The sequence below is a fragment of the Salvelinus alpinus genome, chromosome 9, assembly GCF_045679555.1.
Source record: "Salvelinus alpinus chromosome 9, SLU_Salpinus.1, whole genome shotgun sequence".
NCBI classification, from domain to species: domain Eukaryota; kingdom Metazoa; phylum Chordata; class Actinopteri; order Salmoniformes; family Salmonidae; genus Salvelinus; species Salvelinus alpinus.
In genome coordinates this window covers 35602945-35623918 of record NC_092094.1, presented here as the reverse complement: position 1 = coordinate 35623918, position 20974 = coordinate 35602945, and the positions used below count along the sequence as shown (strand labels likewise).

Below are 20974 nucleotides of genomic sequence, written 5' to 3'. Positions count from 1 at the left end.
ACTTCTCAATTGCTGCATTATCTAGGTATATCAATAATGTGGAATTAAAAGGCATTGATTTTTGCATGTGTTTTCTGTTGTTGAAAAGGAACTAGTAAGGGTATTTCTCTTTACGTGATTTACTAAAACGCTAAACTGTATATCAAAGCTGTATTTCCTCACCAGAAGGATATGAAGGGCAACATAATTAAATATTACGTTAATCAACGCTGTTATAACACCTATTTACTAGTTTAAGACTATATCTTCTACCTATGTTTTCTCCCATGTTGATATCAAGCCCACCCTCTAGCGTTTGAATGTTGCATCAGTCAAACATACATGTTAATGATATGAAGGTATGTCTCTAACAATATCAGGCTATATGTATTTTAACCTAAGTACTTAAAACCATCCAAGTGGTAAACTGGTAAATAAGCAAAAATGAAGTAAATAGTATATTCCTATGTAAGAAATACCATATATTGATGATGGTCCTCCATTTCCAGCAGTGTCTTGGATAACCACACAGCTGTGAGAGAATGGGATCGAGAAAGAAAGCAAACATCTCTCAGAATTGAAGGATTGGCATTGTCAGGTTACAAGTGTTGTCTATAGTAAAAAATACTGAAAAACATATTCAAAGACATGTCACAGATGTCTATGTGAAAGTGGGAGAGCATAATTTTTGAAAGGCCTCTAAAAGCAATTACCATGACAACACTAAACATACAGTACTGTTAACTCAGATGGTATATGTACTGTATATGACATATTTTTTTAAACTATTGTCAAAATAATGTTAACAATGTTCTGAATTCAATATTAAATTGTGCTCAATTAGAGTATAACATGAAGTTAACACATCCTATACTATATTGTATTTAAATTGCAGAAGATTCAATATAAGAATCAAGAAAACAACTGAAAGAAACACATTTAAATTGAGGTCTCATTTTGTTTCTTAGCATTAACTTTCTGATGTAACAGACAAACTATTTCTACCAGATGCTGTATGTTGTAAATGTTTGGACACATTACCAGTGGTGAAAAATGGCTTTGGCTCAGTGGAATCAGATGGTGGAGATGCACAGCTACATTATTGGCTATTATGAGAGCAAAGTGATTTGTTAGGCAACTCTTGAGTTTGAACTGTGAACCAGGGACGATCTGAGGTGACCGCATGTCTTTTTTATGTGCGCTGTGGTTGCTGTGTAAATTGCACAAAGAAAGAAGGTCAATTCCTGAGGGCTGGATAATGGGTTTCATTTTAGATTGATTGCATCCCTCTGGTCTGCTTCTGTCCTCTTATTTTACCTCATAATTTGGGTTATGAAATATTTTCAGTGCAAATAATGTAGAGGACTTTTTTTCATCAACGACATGGCCAGATGAAGCCCAATGGGAAGAATGGACCCAATAATAAAAAAAACATGCAAGCAATTGCACACAAATCACATCACGCATGAACAGTCAGAACGACCATGGAGGAAAAAGTTGAAGGGGCCAAAAAAAGAATAAGAAAAATTTCAATTTCAAGAGCATTATTATTTTCATTAATCATATCTCTGTCGTCACCCCTTTCCTTATGCCTTAGCGAGAGATCTATTATACGCTCCATTTAGCCCCAGCCATATTACCTCATATGTTTTCCTGGCTGACCAAATAAGACTTAAGAGATAAAATAATTTACTGTTCATTATGAGCCATGTCACTGGAATCAATCTATTAACCTGCGTTAACTGGGCAGGGTGGCGAGATCTCATACCCGGCATCGACGGGGGGAAAATTGATATCTATTTATTGTATGTCTATGGTCATAAAGAGGAGATGGCATTTAATTTACCGACACCACCACCACCACAACCACCTTGGTGGATGGCTTCATTTTTCTGGTGGCCTCGTCGCCTTAAAGCAGCCTTTGACCTGTAAAAGATTCTAACAAATTAGCTTCTATTGTGGAGCCAAAGGTGCCATCATTGAGGGGACGCTCTGCTGAGCCTAAAGTATGATGGGAGAAGCGGGCGACAGAGCAAAGAGCCTTGGCGTGATTGAATTAACCCTTTACCGCCAATGTGCTGATAAGAAAGGTAGTGGGAGGGGGGTTAAAGGATTGCACTGCTTGTCTCTTTTGAAAAGGAACAGGTGCCAAGGCCAATTTTTTCCGTTCTTGTGCATTTCCATTCACAAACATAGATGCCTGTACAGCTCAAACTTGGGTTCAAATAGTATTTGTTTTCTTTCAAATACTGCCCCTGATTGCCAAAGGCACTCCAGGCATGCTAAATTAAACACTCGACACTCAAGGCTGATGGAACGCAAATGCAGCCCTGTTACACTCAATATTTTCACATATTTACATAATATGTAACCTAATACCAATGCAAGTTTAGACATTGGTTACCCATTTGTTCAGTGCTTCAGCCTGAACTCATGATTTTAGAGCTAGCCTCGCAGATGTGTTTTCTCAGAGACAACATATTAAGTCTTAATGGGCAACTTGCTGAGGGGGATTAGGGTGTTTGTTGATGTGTTTGCTGCATTACTATGAGGTTATGGGCAGCATTATAAGGATCCAGGATCAACACAGCAAGGTTCAATGACAATCTAGGGTCAACACAGCTCAATGATGATCCAGGATCAACACAGCTACATTACAATGCAGGTTCAACACAGGTAGGCTCAATGATGATCCAGGATCAACACAGCTACATTACAATGCAGGTTCAACACAGGTAGGCTCAATGATGATCCAGGATCAACACAGCTACATTACAATGCAGGTTCAACACAGGTAGGCTCAATGATGATCCAGGATCAACACAGCTACATTACAATGCAGGTTCAACACAGGTAGGCTCAATGATGATCCAGAATCAACACAGCTACATTACAATGCAGGTTCAACACAGGTAGGCTCAATGATGATCCAGGATCAACACAGCTAAATTACGATGCTGGTTCAACACAGGTAGGCTCAATGATGATCCAGGATCAACACAGCTACATTACAATGCAGGTTCAACACAGGTAGGCTCAATGATGATCCAGGATCAACACAGCTAAATTACGATGCAGGTTCAACACAGGTAGGCTCAATGATGATCCAGGATCAACACAGCTAAATGTATTGCAACTCATGCTCATAATAATACATAAAGTAGCCTGAATAATATCAGGACGTTAGATTATTAGCAAAGAGGGAGCAAGAGCTATGTCAAAAGTGCATAAAGACACAAAACCAATGCTTTTTTTGACATTGTGGATAGTGTTAGAAATAACATCAGTCATGTATTCATTAAAATTATTTTTGAAACTGTGGTTAACAAGCTGTGTCAGTGTGTGGGCCTCAAGGCATGTCAGAGCAACTCCACTCTGTGCCCCAAAACTACCCGACCTCTGATCCCTACACATCTGTAAGGATACAAACAGAGATTTGCCTCAGGTGACCATGTTGTACTGTCAAGAGAGTAAAACCTTTCATATTAGAGTTGATGGTGGTTAAAAGCAGGGTTTTACTACTTTCATTTGTTCCCTGTGTTGAAAATTCCACCAAGCATAGGAACGTTGTGCATGAGTTAATAATTTATTTATTTTATAAAATAATCTTGTTTACTTGAAAAGGTTAAATAAGCAGCTGAGCTCTAATCCAGTTTGTATCGTAGAATGTTAAAAGAAAATAGCAATATTTCTGATGTGAGTTCACACAGCTGAAGGACAGTCCAGACTAAGGCTGTTGCAGTGACCATTTTACCACCACACCGGCGGTCACAAGTCATGAAGGCAGTCAAATTCCATGTGATCGTTAGTTACCGTTAGTCACGATAATTAGGCTTCTCCAAGCTCTGATGCTGCTGCTGGTCATTAGTAGCTTACCAAACTTGCTAACTGTCTGGTACTCAGCTCTCTATTGTCCCTCCAATCACTTTGACATCAATGCAAATGTAATCGAAAATCTAATCAAACACTTCATGAGAACCCATGAACTCATGTTGCGCAACATTTCTATAGGCTATGCAATTGCGAGAGAAAACAGAGTGACGGTCTTTACTAAAAAGAGAAGTATCCCATCAGCTTTCTATAGGCTAGACCTACTATATTTATTTCTCAACTTTCCTAATATTAAGAACATTGCTTATATTTACAACAGGAGTATAATAGCCTACCTGGCTGGCATGAAAATAAACCACGGAGAAAGCGTCCTCCATTCGGTATTTAAGTGCATATATTTTTTCCCACTGCCCCTGTTTTGATACAGGTGCATGATAAAGGTCCATTCTAAATCAAAACAAACTTCACACATAGAGGCATCACTACAGACCCTGGTTCAATTCCAGAATATATCACAACCAGCCGTGATTGGGAGTCCCATAGGGCAGCGCACAATTGGCCCAGCATCGTCCAGGTTAGGGTTTGGCCAGGGTAGGCGGTCATTGTAAATAAGAATTTGTTCTTAATTAACTGACTTGCCTAGTTAAATAAAGGTAAAATAAAAATTAAACAAGGGGTGTAGAGCCTAACTGGCATGCATAAGCAGTGCATGAGTTTCAAGTTTGGGGAACCTTTATAATAAAAGCATTACATGCATAATTGCATCTGCGTTCACTGTTGATAATGGTGTTTTCTGATAATTGAACATTAACGCTTATAGCCTACTACCATGTGCACATTGCTGCGCTTATAATGTGAAGAAATAGCCTAATAGTTTATCAACATTTTAAGCTAAATGTTCTGATCTGTTGCGTCAGCCACATTTCTTTAAAAATATATTTTTAAAAGAGCTGCCCAGTGATACGAGCTTACCAGACGAGCTAAACTACTTCTATGCTCGCTTCGAGGCAACTAACACTGAAACATGCACGAGAGCACCAGCTGTTCAGGACGACTGTGTGATCACGCTCTCCGCAGCCAATGTGAGTAAGACCTTTAAACAGGTTAACATTAACAAGGCCGCAGGGCCAGACGGATTACCAGGACGTGTACTGCGAGCATGCGCTGACCAACTAGCAAGTGACATTTTCAACCTCTCCCTGTCTGAGTCTGTAATACCAACATGTTTTAAGCAGACCACCATAGTGCCTGTGCCCAAGAACACTAAGGTAACCTGCCTAAATGACTACCGACCCGTAGCACTCTCATCTGTAGCCATGAAGTGCTTTGAAAGGCTGGCTCACATCAACAACATTATCCCAGAAACCCTAGACCCACTCCAATTTGCATACCGCCCTAACAGATCCACAGATGATGCAATCTCTATTGCACTCCACACTGTCCTTTCCCACCTGAACAAAAGGAACACCTATGTGAGAATGCTATTCATTGACTATAGCTCAGCATTCAATACCATAGTGCCCTCAAAGCACATCAATAAGATAAGGACCCTGGGACTAAACACCTCCCTCTGCAACTGGATCCTGGACTTCATGATAGGCCACTCCCAGGTGGTAAGGGTAGGTAACACCACATCCACCATGCTGATCCTCAACACAGGGGCCCCTCAGGGGTGCGTGCTCAGCCCCCTCTTGTACTCCCTGTTCACTCATGACTGCACGGCCAGGCACGACTCCAACATCATCGTTATGTTTGCCGATGACACACAGTGGTAGGCCTGATCACCAACGACGAGACATCCTATAGGGAGGAGGTGAAAGACCTGGCCGTGTGGTGCCAGGACAACAACCTCTCCCTCAATGTGATCAAGACAAAGGAGATGATTGTGGACTACAGGAAAAAGAGGACCGAGCACGCCCCCATTCTCATCGATGGGGCAGTAGTGGAGCAGGTTGAGAGCTTCAAGTTCCTTGGTGTCCACATCACCAACAAACTAACATGGTCCTTGCACACCATGACAGTCATGAAGAGAGCACGACAAAACCTATTCCCCCTCAGGAGACTGAAAAGATTTGGCATGGGTCCTCAGATCCTCAAAAGGTTCTACAGCTGCACCATCGAGAGCATCCTGACTGGTTGCATCAGTGCCTGGTATCGCGACTGCTCGGCATCCGACCGCAAGGCGCTACAGAGGGTAATGCGTATGGTCCAGCTGTAATGCAGCCAGTCAAGATGCTCTCAGTGGTGCTGCTGTAGAACTTTTTGAGGATCTGAAGGCCCATGCCAAATCGTTTCAGCAATTACAATAGATACAGTGGGGAGAACAAGTATTTGATACACTGCCGATTTTGCAGGTTTTCCTACTTACAAAGCATGTAGAGGTCTGTCATTTTTATCATAGGTACACTTCAACTGTGAGAGACGGAATCTAAAACAAAAATCCAGAAAATCACATTGTATGATTTTTAAGTAATTAATTTGCATTTTATTGCATGACATAAGTATTTGATCACCTACCAACCAGTAAGAATTCCGGCTCTCACAGACCTGTTAGTTTTTCTTTAAGAAGCCCTCCTGTTCTCCACTCATTACCTGTATTAACTGCACCTGTTTGAACTCGTTACCTGTATAAAAGACACCTGTCCACACACTCAATCAAACAGACTCCAACCTCTCCACAATGGCCAAGACCAGAGAGCTGTGTAAGGACATCAGGGATAAATTGTAGATCTGTACAAGGCTGGGATGGGCTACAGGACAATAGCCAAGCAGCTTGGTGAGAAGGCAACAACTGTTGGCACAATTATTAGAAAATGGAAGAAGTTCAAGATGACGGTCAATCACCCTCGGTCTGGGGCTCCATGCAAGATCTCACCTCGTGGGGCATCAATGATCATGAGGAATGTGAGGGATCAGCCCAGAACTACACGGCAGGACCTGGTCAATGACCTGAAGAGAGCTGGGACCACAGTCTCAAAGAAAACCATTAGTAACACACTACGCCGTCATGGATTAAAATCCTGCAGCGCACGCAAGGTCCCCCTGCTCAAGCCAGCGCATGTCCAGGCCCGTCTGAAGTTTGCCAATGACCATCTGGATGATCCAGAGGAGGAATGGGAGAAGGTCATGTGGTCTGATGAGACAAAAATAGAGCTTTTTGCTCTAAACTCCACTCGCCGTGTTTGGAGGAATAGAAGGATGAGTACAACCCCAAGAACACCATCCCAACCGTGAAGCATGGAGGTGGAAACATCATTCTTTGGGGATGCTTTTCTGCAAAGGGGACAGGACGACTGCACCGTATTGAAGGGAGGATGGATGGGGCCATGTATCGCGAGATCTTGACCAACAACCTCCTTCCCTCAGTAAGAGCATTGAAGATGGGTCGTGGCTGGGTCTTCCAGCATGACAACGACCCGAAACACACAGCCAGGGCAACTAAGGAGTGGCTCCGTAAGAAGCATCTCAAGGTCCTGGAGTGGCCTAGCCAGTCTCCAGACCTGAACCCAATAGAAAATCTTTGGAGGGAGCCGAAAGTCCGTATTGCCCAGCGACAGCCCCGAAACCTGAAGGATCTGGAGAAGGTCTGTATGGAGGAGTGGGCCAAAATCCCTGCTGCAGTGTGTGCAAACCTGGTCAAGAACTACAGGAAACGTATGATCTCTGTAATTGCAAACTAAGGTTTCTGTACCAAATATTCAGTTCTGCTTTTCTGATGTATCAAATACTTATGTCATGCAATAAAATGCAAATTAATTAATTAAAAATCATACAATGTGATTTTCTGGATTTTTGTTTTAGATTCCTTCTCTCACAGTTGAAGTGTACCTATGATAAAAATTACAGACCTCTACATGCTTTGTAAGTAGGAAAACCTGCAAAATTGTCAGTGTATCAAATACTTGTTCTCCCCACTGTATGTGGATCTCAAAATAAATGATTGTCAGCATGTAGAGCACACAAGTTAAAAGTCTTTCACTGGTTCTCGAGGTATTAATAAGACTGTTGTGTCTGCCTAAATCTATTCAAATGTACTGTATGTCTCACCAGGTTAATAACAAAAGGACTTAAGAGGGTGGGAATAAGTATGAAATTACCTTTCTAAACGACAGTGATAATTAGGTAGGTAGATTACTTTCTAAATATAATTTGTTACAGTTTCTAGTTACCTGTTCAAAATTATAATCAGTAACGTAACCTTTAGATTACATAAACTCAGTAACTTAATCTGATTACGTACCCCTTAAAAAAACAATTAGGCACATTTGGGCAGTCTTGATACAACCTTTTGAACAGAAATGCAATGGTTCAATTCGCTCAGTCTAAAACTTTGGCCATACACTGCTGCCATGTAGTGGCCAAAATTTAAATTTCACCTGGGCTGAAATAATACATTATGGCCTTCCTCTTGCATTTAAAAATTATGGTATGAAAAAAAACACAAAAGAACGGATGTTTTTTTCTTTGTATTATCTTTTACCAGATCTAATGTGTTATATTCTCCTAAATTCCTTTCACATTTCCACAAACTTCAAAGTGTTTCCTTTCAAATGGTACCAATAATATGCATATCATTGCTTCAGGGCCTGAGCTACAGGCAGTTAGATTTGGGTATGTCATTTCAGGTGAAAATGGGCGGATCCTTAAGTGGATTTATTAAATAAATGTGTTTTCTACTGACAATTGAGCGTGGCACAAATCATGCTTCATTGACAGCATGGCCAATGTTGAATGTTTATAATTTTAAAATAGGAAAAGAGACCACACAGCCACTCCACTGAATAGTAGGCTAATGATTGCTTTGCAATGATTGCAGTTAGCCACTGTTTTTTTCCAAACCACTCATTGTTGAATTTGAGATTTCCAACTTGTTGTGTAATGTTTATGTCCAATGGCCAATGAGCACCGATACGTTTTATCTATAATTTCTCTTCATCATTTCTCTTCATAGTACAAGGTTTGGATTTGCCAGTAGATTGTCCACTTGATTCATGATGATGACTTCTAGCTAAGATTTTGAAAGTATGATGTTGACATGATCAGTCCAATCAAAGCTACTGTAGATATAATGTGATTTGATGTCATTTTATCTGAGCCAATGACCTTGAGACTTCTTGGATGGGCACTTCTAATGTAACTCTATGGCAGCACCCAAAGGGCTTGAATTTTCTAGCTATACCCTTAGACTTGGCGGTGACGTAGTGTTCCAATGAATGACCGAACACTGAGCCAATCACGGCGCAACGCTCCGTATTTTCTGCTGGCTCGCCCCACCACCAAAGAAAGCACTGAGCTAGGCTGAAACACCTGCATTTTGGAGCTGCATTACTCAAGAAAACAAAAAAGAGACCATGTTTGTATGTGGCTGTATTAACTCAATTATATATATGTATTTTTTTTAACGTTGTTTGCAAACTGACATGTGACACGTATTTTATGCCAAAATAACATGCAAAAAATAACATAAAAATAATGTGGGGCTCAAAACCCCACCTGCCCTGAATGACGGGTCACCACTGACTGTAGCATACAAAATCCTATTGCTGCTCTTGTCCCATGATCCATCAAATGCATTTGGTGTGTCATCATAGTGGTCTCTGACTTCTGGTCAGACTTGCTCAGATGGAACAAACTTAAACGTGCACCTTTTTTCAATGCTGATTTGAATGTCATTGAGAAAACAGAAAGGTGTCATAATTTTTTACGCAAACATGCTTTCTGAATTCAAAACTTGTCCTAGAAGTATTCATCAAATTTTTCAAAAGTTGTCTATCTGTAATCTGATTCAAATATTTTACCTGGTAACGTAACGGATTTCAGTTACAGTTCTTTTGTAATCAGTTACATGTCCCCAACCCTATGAGACATGATGCTTTCCTTATCCTAACTCTTCTGTGATTGGTGTTACAAATGTCTCATCTGAGCTAATCTCCCCTCACTCATATGACTTCATACCTTCAGAGTTAATGTGACATTTCCCAAATAAAAAAACAGCCCTGCATCTGAGTTAAATGCCTGTCTGTGTTTCTAAAGATAGTTCATGTCCTTGGCTGTGTTTGCTTATTTAGACTACCGTCAGAGAATAACCCACACCACCCAACTCCCATTACTGGCTGCTTGATGACCAACACAATTACTGAAAGTGAAGGAAAGGCTGTGGCTCTTGTAAAAAATGACCATTATGTCTGGCCATCCACAATACTTCAACAAAAATCTTTAGATCGTATTTCTATTATCATATATTTCAAATCAGGCTTGGGCTGCAGAGACACTTATCATCATTGAGGGGGCAGATGCCACACATGGAAATGAGTTTGGATGGAAAATTAAGTTGAAAGGTCATTCTGGCGTGATCTGAAGGGTAACAGCAGATGAAATGTGGCTATTTGTTTTTAGCCAAGACTGATTTCATCTTGGCTGGAAAAGGTCAACGTGACATGAAAAAGGATTCATCTCCATTGGTATAGGCATTGCTGCCGGCTCTCCAGACGCCTGTGTTTACTTATGTATTTACACTTGGGCTGGCTAACCGGATCATTATTCACTGGCCAACAGCTTCTCCAGGTTCCAAGGTGTGGCCAGGCAAGCCAGTTTAAGGGATCTGTCTCTTTCTTTGTACTCTTTATAAGCAAGTATGATGATTTCTATGAATTTCTACACACACAATTACTTGCAGTATGTACAATGAATATAAAAAAAATCTGATTGTGTTTTCACTGACATGGAAACTCACTGCCAGCTCTTGTCTGGTTGAATATTCAGCTATCACAATGGGCAAACACCATTTAAAATGAAAATGGTAATCGGCTGTGGTCCTGAATGCTGGTTAGTTTACCCAAGGAAATGTATGTACCTTATGCCCTTAGCTGCAGCCACACAAAGGAACAAGATAAATAAAGTCAAGAAAGGATCCCATAACACAGCATTGCCTTTAGGGGACTAGGAGTGTGGATATGACAATGGGGTCAAAGCAACTTGATTTGTATCTCATGTCCTGTGGGACAGGGGGATACACCAGTCTGATGCATGTTACCTGCCCTTTGGCTACCTCGTTGCTCCCAAACAATAAGCTGGAATACCGGTAGGTGTTTACCCCAGAGGTGGAAAGGAGGGAAAGGATGAGCAAAAGAGAAAGAGAGATAAATATTTGTACGATTATAAACCTATAATGCCTTTTGAGGCTGGAATTCATCTGATAATTAAATATATATGCACTGTTCAAAGATAGTAATTGTAGACATTTTATTTATACAAAGATTCATCGCACAATTGTTTAGTTACATTTATACTAATGTTTTAATAAATTGCTTGCTTAGTATGGAAAACTAATTCAACATGCCGGATTGACTTAAATGTGTGCAATTAAGTGATGTAGGCAAGGCAACATTAAAACTTGTCCCTATACACAGGCAGTAGCGAAACTAGGGCAGGCCAGGGGAAGAGTGATTTACCACATTAGCCTCCTGGTGGGATGTCGTCTCTATAAATATGCAGCCACACATTGCATCCTTCCTTTTTCAGGAACATTAGCAGGTACAGTAATCACATGCTGTTTAACAAGACACTGGCTATCCCTTAACTGACCCCCACCCGTCCACCCGTCCACTCCCACACCCACATCCCTTACCACATCCTTATAACCTGATGGCAATACATTTATTGGACACCCGTGTTGTGTAACAGGGGAGTAATTAACAGCACAGACGAGCAACTTGGTGCAATCTCCTTGCAGGGCTTGCATGGTCCTCTTAGTATGTGGTCCCGTTCATTTTAATTAAAATAACTCTGTGGAAACACCCTAGAAAAGCAGCAAAGAAAGGTCATATAATTCAGAAGTTAACTGTTTACAAAGGTCCTCCTTCTGAGATCAGTACTTATAGTTGAAATGCATCATTGATTAGCTAGCCCTAACAAGCAATGCACCCCTAGCATATCCCGTCACATGTAATATAATTTGGAAAACCTAAGTATATTGTCACATCACATCACCTTTGTGTTAAGTCCCTTTGTGGATAAGAACATGCTAGAAAACTAAATTATAAACAAAAATGTAAAAAACAATGTCATTTTGAATATATGTTAACACGTTCACCAAATGAAAACAATGTGAAAAATGTAAACAATATTGCTAGTCCAAAAGTAACATGGGTGGGAATTTATGTCTACAGCGCTAATCCTATTATATCCAATCCCCCCACATATCTTGTTTTTTAAAATATCATTGCAATCCCAATACACAGCTATGATAATCTAAAATCCCTTGATGAGGTAGACAACAGTAATGATATTTTATGCTTCTCTTTGCTTTGCCACCTGAGTCATTAGCTTCATATTGACATCATTCTAAGCCTTTCAATGGCAGCATCATTGAAAGCTTGCTGGAAAATCAATAGGAATAATATTAGCGAGTTCAGATGGGGTTAGATAGGTTAGTGGGCAATGTGCAAGAGCAACACCTTGGTTCTTTGTATCCTAACACTAGACAGTGGGACCTGAAACAGAATAAACACAGAGGAGAAGTGCTTAACAACATGGACTACATAAGGATGAGGACTGTACACAGTTTCCAGTGCCACAAAGGTTTGAGGAAAATGCTAGAGAAAATCACCCATACGTAGCATAATATATTTTATGGTAAAATATAACACTACTTTCATATCTGTTAGCTGAGTAATGTGAATAAAATATTTGTAAGTATAAGTATTTATAACAGATTCATAACACACTTGAACGCGACATAACATCTACATTAGAAAATAATCTATGAATGGAGTGGTTGAAGAAGCAACCCGTACCAGTGTTAGCCAGCATAGCAATGCTGCCGTATCTTGCTACTATGTGAATGGAAAATGGTCTAGACTGAATGACAAAGGGAAGGTCAAATACAAAGTAAAGTAGAAGTTCAGCCGCATTCACCATCATAGTTCCCATTTCAGCAGGTGATGAAAAATTGTTGGTGATAGGATAAGTTGCAGTTTTAGTTAACAAAATAAAGTTGAGGTATTTCAGGCATATTGACCTCTCTCTCTCTCACCCACTCACACGCACACACACGCGCACACACATACACACACATGCGCACACACATGCACACACACGCACACACACCAATGTAATCGATTGAAAGGAGGAGATGTGCTTATTTCCCATCTCCTGAATTGCCACTTGAAGTTTCTGCTCTGGCATAACAGCATTAGGGGTCAGTATCAGGGTGGCTAATGGTGAGCCCCTCAACACTCCTCATCCTGCAGGATACTATTTTTATTAAGTGTTCTTGTTGGTTAGAAATGATTGCATGGCACCAAATGAAATTACTCTGGGATGTGGTATATACTCTCCTCTTTTGTTGTGGGTTTGCTTATTTAGAATATATACTTTTTCCATATGAACAACATTTAACTTCCAATCTTATCAAGATATGAATAAAAAAATAAGTTATTTTTAGTTTTTGGGATGAATTTTTGGAAGTTATAGATCAGGTTCAAATACAGGTTGTAATACGATAATGCCAATACATTCATAGCAACTTACAGATGCCTTAGGAGTACACTGAAACCTACTCATTGTACAGTTTCATGTGGTCATTCCAATGTATAGCCTGTTGTATTTTTCCGGGGTTTGCTCATGAGAAAATGACTTGGGCATTAAATGGTGGACTTACCTATTTTTGTGTTTAATTGGCCATGTTGTCTCTGGAGTTAATTGGTTCTCCAAGTCCAGGTAGTTACTAAATGTTTGGCAGCATTAGAACCTCAGCACTTTTCCATTAATGGTGCGTGAAATGAAAGGTTTGATACTGCAAATAAAATCAGTGATATTCAAGGATGTTATGGTTGGTAATGCGTTGAAACTGCCATTTAATGGGTCCTGGAAGATTGGGGTAGTGTCAGCTGGAACCGCCTGGGCCCTCTCCTGACATTGCTAGTTGCCTCTTCATTCCCTTAACGATTGTCTGCACTGATTACACAGACACCCAAAAGCTTCAAAACTATAGAGACATGCTCTATTAGAAGTCCAATTAGAGTCATTAGCATATTCGACTTAGCTCTGCCCCAATGCTTGTGCGACACAAAATATAGAGCTGTTAGGGAAGCAAACTACAGTCCGGAACAATTACTTAGTAAGAAAGATAATTATTTCATATGCATTGACCACAAATGCTAGCCAGCCAACTCTGCGTTGTGATTCCTCTAAATGGACCTCAACCCTTTGTTGACAAGATAAAGTTTTGCTGTGGAAAAGGGATGTTATCATCAGCTCGGATAATATGTAATGCTGTGCTCCCCCATTCTATGAGGGATTTGTCTTGGTCCCTGGTAATACTGCCAATAGCTTTTTAAAATCATCTGTATTTTCTAACATTACCCCTGATGTCAATTGTACTACAAGACCTGTTCTGGGATATTCAAGTGTACAGTACTGAGGTATCTTTATCTTTAACTCTTCATTGTTGGAGAAGGACCCGTAAGTTTCTAAAATAAAACTTTATTTTATTTGATGTGCGAATCATCCCTACTGTAGGTACATTTGATCATAACTGTGACTAAAGAAGAAAGCATCAGAACAAAGTCTTTCTAAACAAGTTGAAAGCCATACAACCAAGTTAAATGGACATCAATCTCCAAACATCAAGTACTACCCTTTCTGTTTGTTTATCTAACTTTCAGTTGCATTGGAAATGGGCATTGAGTAATTATGCACCCCTTTCATGTGTGGAACTTTATTTCATCTTAGCTGTTGACAATTTTGACATTGATAAATGGTCTTAACAGAGCATGGCTGTTTGCATATGAGAGGGAGCGGAGTGACTGACAGGTTTTAATGAGTACAGCAGCGTGACAGTGTCATTATACCTTTGCAAAGGTTATGTCCCTTTTTCTTAACATCACAGTTAACTGTCGATGATTTAAATCCACCTGACAATTATATCGGCCTAATAGATTTTTCAGATTTTGAATAAAATTGGATTTACACATCACAAATGTATATTTCAAGAAAACATCTACTAGTTCTATACCCCAAGAGTCTAAATGGATATAAGATACAGCAGCTGAGAAAGGTTTTGAAACAAAAGTGTCACCTCTTTTGTTGTGTCTTTGTTCAATGTTTATAATTGGGAAAGATAGCATTCCATTAAGCAGTAATGGTAACTAAAGATTAAGTATCCACCTCAAAAGCTACATGATACCTAGCTGTTTCATTCCTCTTTTCGCAATGTTTTGGTTGTGATTGAGCATGACAATTACTCCTCTTTCAAGAAATTATCTAATTATATCAAACACAGACACTCAATCAAATGATTGTGGTCTGTGGCTACATAAAGCAGCTAAATGAAAGACATTTGTAGAGAGCAGGGATGACTAAAGCAGTATGTATTAACAATACCTAATGGGGCTCCCGTAGGTCAATTATTATGCTAAAAAGCTAAGAGATCACAGCAAAATCTTTAAGGAGCTTAATTGCAACCTCTCCTTTATAAATACATTGAATGTGATTTCTTGTGCATATATTTATTTTTAAGAACGATAATAAATATTGTAGATGATTTTGTGAAAATCTCCAGCACCATCCCAACATCAACATATGTGAAAACACCCCATTTCTATGTTTTTGGGGGAAAAAGATAGAGGAAGATAAGTGTTTCCAGTGACATAATTGGTGTGCATCACGTGATTTAAACCAATTATTAGTAGGTATTACCTACTAATTGCCTACTAATTGGTTGATGATGTCATTGGAAACATTTAGCTTCCTCTATCTTTTTGACTGCCAAACATAGAAATGCGCTATTTGCACATGATGTTGTGGTGGTGTTGGAGATGATGAATATGAAAGACTAAACTCAACTTATATGATATTTGTATATACATTATACTCTATATCATTAGTTATAGGAACATTTCACAATTTTTCAACTTCTCTCTTGAAACGGTGAACTTGATATAAACACTTGCACAAAGTTTTACGAAACACTAAATGTCACCAAATGGCCCTGCAGGCCAAGGTTATCCTTCAGTATTGCTACAATGGATGATAGTGAAGATGTTCTCCCTGTCCTATCTGATGGTCTGATGAAGGCTTAGAATAATAGAATATGTCAGCTGGCTTGAAGTATGTAACGCTTTGAAACTGAATGTCCTGACATGTTCCACCCGCTCATTCACTCATGTTTCATCCTATGATCTGCAATATCAAAAGCATTGTATTTGTCTTAACAGGAGGAGAGGAATTCTAGCTAGGAAGAATTTCTCACTCCAGATTGGTCTCAGAGGCCCATTTAGAAGACAACCTCACAGCACAGCTCAAGGGCAGCTTAGTGTTGTGATACTACTATGTAATGCACTCCATGACTCCATATCTGTGACCCTGCAAGGCTTTGATATACAGTATGCTGGACAGGACAGGAAATTAAGGCAACTGTCTGGCCAATAACATACATTTTACCTTTATTTAACTAGGCATGTCAGTTAAGAACAAATTCTTATTTACAATGATAGCCTACCCTGGCCAAACCCGGACGACACTGGGCCAATTGTGCGCCGCTCTATGGGACTCCCAATCACAGCCAGATGTTATACAGCCTGGATTTGAACCAGGTACTATAGTGACGAGATGCAGTGCCTCAGACCGCTGCACCACTCGGGTGCCCAGTATAATATTCATCAACATCACAAGTGGCACTAAACATACAGTTGAAGTCGGAAGTTTACATACACTTAGGTTGAACTCATTAAAACGCGTTTTTCAATCACTCCACAAATTTCTTGGTAACAAACTATAGTTTTGGCAAGTCGGTTAGGACATCTACTTTGTGCATGACACAAGTAATTTTTCCAACAATTGTTTACAGACAGATTATTTCACTTATAATTCACTGTATCACAATTCCAGTGGGTCAGAAGTTTACATACACTAAGTTGACAGTGCCTTTAAACAGCTTGGAAAATCCAGAAAATTATGTATATAAATTATGTCAATTGGAGGTGGATCAATTGGGTCAATTGGAGGTGTACCTGTGGATGTATTCAAGGCCTACCTTCCAACTCAGTGCCTCTTTGCTTGACATCATGGGAAAATCAAAAGAAATCAGGCAAAAAATTGTAGACCTCCACAAGTCTTGCTCATCCTTGGGAGCAATTTCCAAACGCCTGAAGGTACCACGTTCATCTGTAAAAACAATAGTACGCAGCCGTCATACCGCTCAGGAAGGAGACGCGTTCTGTTTCCTAGAAATGAACGTACTTTGGTACGAAAAGTGCAAATCAATCCCAGAACAACAGCAAAGGACCTTGTGAAGATACTGGAGGAAACAGGTACAAAATGATCTATATCCACAGTAAAACGAGTCCTATATCGACATAACCTGAAAGGCCACTCAGCAAGGAAGAAGCCACTGCTCCAAAACTGCCATAAAAAAGCCAGACTACGGTTTGCAACTGCACATGGGGACAAACATCGTACTTTTTGGAGAAATGTCCTCTGGTCTGATGAAACAAAAATAGAACTGTTTGGCCATAATGACCATCGTTATGTTTGGAGGAAAAAGGGGGAGGCTTTAAAGCCGAAGAACACCAGCCCAACCATGAAGCACGGGGGTGGCAGCATCATGTTGTGGGGGTGCTTTGCTGCAGACGGGACTGGTGCACTTCACAAAATAGATGTCATCATGAATAGGGAAAATAAGGATAAAAAAATTAAAAAAGGATATATTGAAGCAACATCTCAAGACATCAGTCAGGATGTTAAAGCTTGGTTGCAAATGGGTCTTCCAAATGGCCAATGACCCCAAGCATACTTCCAAAATTGTGGCAAAATGGCTTAAGGCTCTGGAGCAACGAACCGCCCTTGCTGTCTCTGCCAGGCCGGTTCCCCTCTCTCCACTGGGATTCTCTGCCTCTAACCCTGTTACAGGGGCTGAGTCACTGGCTTGCTGGTGCTCTTTCATGCCGTCCCTAGGAGGGGTGCGTCACTTGAGTGGGTTGAGTTACTGACGTGATCTTCCTGTCTGGGTTGGCGCCCCCCCTTGGTTTGTGCTGTGGTGGAGACCTTTGTGGGCTATACTCGGCCTTGTCTCAGGATTGTAAGTTGGTGGTTGAGGATTTCCCTCTAGTGGTGCGGGGGCTGTGCTTTGGCAAAGTGGGTGGGGTTATATCCTTCCTATTTGGCCCTGTCCGGGGGTTTCTTCGGATGGGGCCACAGTGTCTCCTGACCGCTCCTGTCTCAGCCTCCAGTATTTATGCTGCAGTAGTTTGTGTCGGGGGGCTAGGGTCAGTTGGTTACCTGGAGTACTTCTCCTGTCTTATCCAGTGTCCTGTGTGAATTTAAGTATGCTCTCTCTAATTCTCTCGTTCTCTCTTTCTCTCTGAGAACCTGAGCCCTAGGACCATACGTCAGGACTACCGGGCATGATGACACCTTGCTGTCCCCAGTCCGCCTGGCCTTGCTGCTATTCCAGTTTCAACTGTTCTGCCTGTGGTTACGGAACCCCTACCTGTCCCAGACCTGCTGTTTTCAACTCTTAATGATCGGCTATGAAAAGCCAACAGATTTATTCCTGATTATTATTTGACCATGCTTGTCATTTATGAACATTTTGAAAATCTTGGCTCTCTCTAATTTTCTCCTTCTCTCTTTCTTTCTCTCGGAGGACCTGAGCCCTAGGACCATACGTCGGGACTACCGGCCGTGGTGACTCCTTGCTGTCCCCAGTCCGCCTGGCCTTGCTGCTATTCCAGTTTCAACTGTTCTGCCTGCGGTCATGGAACCCCTACCTGTCCCAGACCTGCTGTTTTCAACTCTTAATGATCGGCTATGAAAAGCCAACTGAGATTTATTCCTGATTATTATTTGACCATGCTTGTCATTTATGGAAATTTTGAAAATCTTGGCTCTCTCTAATTTTCTCCTTCTCTCTTTCTTTCTCTCGGAGGACCTGGGCCCTAGGACCATGCGTCGGGACTGCCGCCCGTGGTGACTCCTTGCTGTCCCCAGTCCGCCTGGCCTTGCTGCTATTCCAGTTTCAGCTGTTCTGCCTGCGGTTATGGAACCGCCACCTGTCCCAGACCTGTTGTTTTTCAACTCTTGATGATCGGCTATGAAAAGCCAACTGAAAATTATTCATGATTATTATTTGACCATGCTTGTCACTTATGAACATTTTTGAACATCTTGGCATAGTTCTGTTATAATCTCCACCCGGCACAGCCAGAAGAGGACTGGCCACCCCTCATAGCCTGGTTCCTCTCTAGGTTTCTTCCTAGGTTTTGGCCTTTCTAGGGAGTTTTTCCTAGCCACCGTGCTTCTACACCTGCATTACTAGCTGTTTGGGGTTTTAGGCTGGGTGTCTGTACAGCACTTCGAGATATTAGCTGATGTACGAAGGGCTATATAAAATAAAATTGATTGATTAAGGACAACAAAGTCAAGGTATTGGAGTGGCCATCACAAAGCCCTGACCTCAATCCCATAGAAAATTTGTGGGCAGAACTGAAAAAGTGTGTGCGAGCAAGGAGGCCTTCAAACCTGACTCAGTTACACCAGCTCTGTCAGGAGGAATGGGCCAAAATTCACCAAACGTATTGTGGGAAGCTTGTGGAAGGCTACTCGAAATGTTTGACCCAAGTTAAACAATTTAAAGGCAATGCTACCAAATACTAATTGAGTGTATGTAAACTTCTGACCCACTGGGAATGTGATGAAAGAAATAAAAGCTGAAATAAATAATTCTCTACTATTATTCTGACATTTCACATTCTTAAAATAAAGTGGTGATCGTAACTGACCTAAGCAGGGAATTTTTACTAGGATTAAATGTCAGGAATTGTGAAAAACTGAGTTTAAATGTATTTGGCTAAGGTGTATGTAAACTTCCGACTTCAACTGTACATGAGCATACCATATCAAATCACACTGTACATTTGGACACTTGACAGTTGGGTAACACTATACAATTATGTTTCCCCTATTACTATGCAACTACACAGTAATAACTGGAGTAAGAACATAGTAGGTACATAGGTTTTACTATGTAATTACATGCTATTAAGGTTTTAGCGCTACCAGTTCTCACACAATTTGAACCAGGAATGTGTAATTACACATCCACTTTCTGAAGATTATTACTGTTATTACATATTTTCTTGTTCCACTATATAAGTTATGTTTTGTAATTACACGTTTGAAAGTCACCTGTGAATTACCATGTTAATAACTGTCAGGCTGTGGGTAACTGGTGCATGGAATCAGGTGCAGGAGAGCAGAGATGAGTGTACAAGGTCATTTATTCCACGAAAAGCACCAGTATAAACAAATACTGAAGGTGCGTGAAATTACCGGTCACTCGTAAATAATGGGCGTAATAACGAACCCGGCAAACAATACCAGCCAACAAGTAACGACCTGAACATTATATACAAACACGCACACAAACATGGGGGAAACAGAGGGTTGAATAATGAACATGTAATTGGGGACTAGAAACCAGGTGGGTAGAAAACAAAGATAAAACAAATGGAAAATGAAAAGTGGACCGACTTCGGCGGAAGTCGTGACAATAACTCAAAACAAAATAACTACAAGGTGCCACTATCATCAAATCCAAATGCAATATCAGGGTTGATAAATAGGCTAGGACCTGGTAACAGCAATTGTAACAAGCCACACCCTGTCATTAACTACAGGTAATTTTCAATTAGTTTATTTCTATGTTATGACCTGGCTCAAAGGATATACTGAATCAAGTGTAATTTATGAACAATATAGTTACATAGAATATACTTGTATATATAATGTACCTACTGTACATAGGAGCAAGCAACTTAACCCTTGTGTGGTGTTTGGGTCTGTGGGACGCATTTTAAATGTTTACTAAAATAAAATGTATTTTTTTCAATCTGAGACGCATTGGCCTTGGCTCATTTTCTGTGAAGAACATGTAAAAGAACACATTTTCATTGAGTGCACACTGTGAACCCCCGACACATTGATATTACATATGTAGTGTTCGGGTTCACTGGACCCGAGGGTAATAAAAGTGTGGAAGAATGTGTGTGTAGATGAAAACAAGTAAAAATCAACAAAAAGCTGTGTGCCTTCACTCTGTCTTCCTCCTCCCTTCTGTTTCAACGTAGCACCAAGAACTGGTCTGTCTCCCTGCATGTCTGCC

General features: G+C 40.5%; 1 long non-coding RNA gene across 3 annotated transcripts in view; it reads right to left on the bottom strand.

Moving 5' to 3' along the window:
* The window catches only part of LOC139584710 (uncharacterized), a 54737-nt gene extending 35165 nt beyond the window's left edge, over nt 1-19572 (bottom strand). For 2 of the 3 annotated variants that reach the window (XR_011676811.1, XR_011676813.1), the window contains exons 1-2: nt 16847-19572; nt 459-511 (exon numbers count right to left, since the gene is read on the bottom strand). This is a non-coding gene — a long non-coding RNA (uncharacterized lncRNA). The remainder of the gene's footprint in view (nt 1-458; nt 512-16846) is intronic. The other variant, XR_011676812.1, reaches the window with a different exon arrangement.
* Between the last annotated feature and the right edge of the window lie 1402 nt (nt 19573-20974).